This window comes from Poecilia latipinna, unplaced genomic scaffold (assembly GCF_001443285.1).
Source record: "Poecilia latipinna isolate Pla-1442-1.1 unplaced genomic scaffold, P_latipinna-1.0 Scaffold2168, whole genome shotgun sequence".
In the NCBI taxonomy this organism is placed as follows: domain Eukaryota; kingdom Metazoa; phylum Chordata; class Actinopteri; order Cyprinodontiformes; family Poeciliidae; genus Poecilia; species Poecilia latipinna.
This window is the reverse complement of record NW_015114784.1, coordinates 17,798-20,054: the sequence shown is the minus strand read 5'-3', so window position 1 is coordinate 20,054 and position 2,257 is coordinate 17,798. Positions and strand designations below refer to the sequence as shown.

Below are 2,257 nucleotides of genomic sequence, written 5' to 3'. Positions count from 1 at the left end.
AAAAAAAAATTTAAATTAATTTTATTTTTTGGGTTTTTTGGTAAAAAATGGGGGAAAATTTTTAAAAAAAAAAAAAAAAAAAAAAAAAAAAAAAAAATATATATATATATATATATATATACAAATGAACATTTGAAAAGTGTGGCATGCAGTTGTATTCATCACATGTTATTCCGATACCCCTGCAGCCAGGCTCCTATAGAAGCCACCTAATTTGCAACTAGTGTTTATGTGAGTTTAATTTAATCTCAGTATAATTACAGCCATTTTGTAAATGCCTCAGGTGTCTGATGGAGAACAAATACCATCAGATAGGTCATGTTTAATATCCTGACAAGTTTAAGTCAGGATTAGGTTAGAAAAAAGTTACCAACTTTTGTTCGTAAACACAATTTAATCCACAACCGCAAACTGACTAAGAAATGTCTGTTCACCTGAACTGTCGAGGTGGGAAAGAAGAGCATTAATCAGAGAAGCAGCCAAGACGACCACGGTAACTGGGTCTCTTGGCTGGGGAGCTGCAGAGATCCACAGTCAGGTTGATGAATCTGTCAACAGAAAAACCATTTCTCCTCTAATCCATAAATCTACTTTTATATAAAAGTAGCAAGAAGAAAAGCATTGCTGAAAGACAACAAAGCCACAAGAACGTGCATTTAAAGTTTGCCACAACAAGGCATATATGGGACAAAGCAAACATGTGGATGATGTACGCCAAGAAAACTGGACTTTCAAGGCAAACGAACCAGAGTTTGATTAAAGTGGATTAAACAGGGCTGGTGTGAATGCAGCCTTAGTTGACGGAATCCAAATGCACACAAAATCAGATTTAAATTTGAATCATTTTCCTTTCACAGTTATCCTGATAAAGTTTTGGATGTGACCTAAAATATTTTAAAAGTTAGAGAGGTCTAAATGTCTTGTAATGGTGCTGTTGGCAAATATATATTAGGGGACATTTTGGTTTTAGAATCCCGCTGATGTGGCCTGACCTCACCATTCGGAGCTGACTAATACAAACAGGTGATAGGATGTCTGTAATTACCACCTCAGACTATTACCTCAACTCACACACAACCAAGCACACACACATGCACACACACACACACACACACAGAGAAAGCAGAACTGAATAACACTGAATAATCATTGTGGCTGGCGAGACTTCCCTCATCATTACCCCAGCAGGCAGGAGATGGAAAAATCCCACTCCTGCCATATCTCACTGCTCTGGTGCATGGCTAATATCAGGAATATGGAGATTCTTTTTGCACAAGGTTGGGAACATACATCAAGCTCCATCAGCGTTAGTCACCCCCATCACCCCAAAACCTTACCATAAGATGAATAATTTTGCATATGAGGTGGTGGGAAATAATCACTGAGTGAATCAGTGTTAAGTGAATGCCATTTGTCACTGTAGTACCTCGGCGTGATGGATGAAACACGGGGTCAGATCTGTTAGACAAAATAAAGCACGAGCGGAGTGGAGGGGGACGGAGGAACGGGGGATGGAAGTCTGTGGTAATGATATGGTCATATGTACACAGCAGAGCTCAGATGTGATTAAGGCGATGATATGATGGGTGGTGTCAGTGGCGAGCTTAATGACTAACGCAATGAGATGGAATTGGAAGAGACACTGGTGTCAGTCTGAAGTGGAATAATGCCTGAAGCCTCTGCAGCAGCAGACACATGGAGCTGCCACAATGAGCAGCCTCATAAGCACAAATTGTTACGGTTGCTGGAGACTTAGACATGCGTAATTAGCCTTACTGCAGAACAATGAAAGGCTGAAATTCAGTGCTTTTGACATTCTGTCAGGCAAATGATAAATAACCAGAAAAATAATGATGATGATTATTTCACTTACTGTATTTGTCACAAATCATCCAGTGCTCCGAGAGGATGCCCTAGTGGAGGGAGGAAAACGAGGAATGTTCAACAATAATAAGGACTACCATCACATGCAAAACTATTCAAAATGCTTTTAAGTCTGTGGTGCAAATGAGGAGGCTGGCTTTTAAAAAGTCTGCTGCAGATTAAAATGTCAGCAACAAACAAGCTACAGTAGAGGGGGGACTATGAATTAGATCTGCATTACAGTCAAACAGACTCTACAGTTGGGCCAAAAATGAAATGAGCTCCATCAAGATGACCACAGACGTGGCTTCATGCTGCTTTGTCTTGTCTTGGCCTTTCAGACGTCAGAACTGCTTGTCGCTGCACATTTCCAATAATATCCTTCTGCATACTT

At 40.0% G+C, this 2,257-nt stretch overlaps 1 long non-coding RNA gene across 1 annotated transcript in view; it reads right to left on the bottom strand.

Annotated features, from left to right (window-relative positions):
• LOC106936550 (uncharacterized) overlaps positions 1-1,914 on the bottom strand; it is a 15,054-nt gene extending 13,140 nt beyond the window's left edge. The window contains exons 1-2 of the long non-coding RNA XR_001422153.1: positions 1,874-1,914; positions 435-548 (exon numbers count right to left, since the gene is read on the bottom strand). This is a non-coding gene — a long non-coding RNA (uncharacterized LOC106936550). The remainder of the gene's footprint in view (positions 1-434; positions 549-1,873) is intronic.
• Positions 1,915-2,257: the final 343 nt, after the last annotated feature.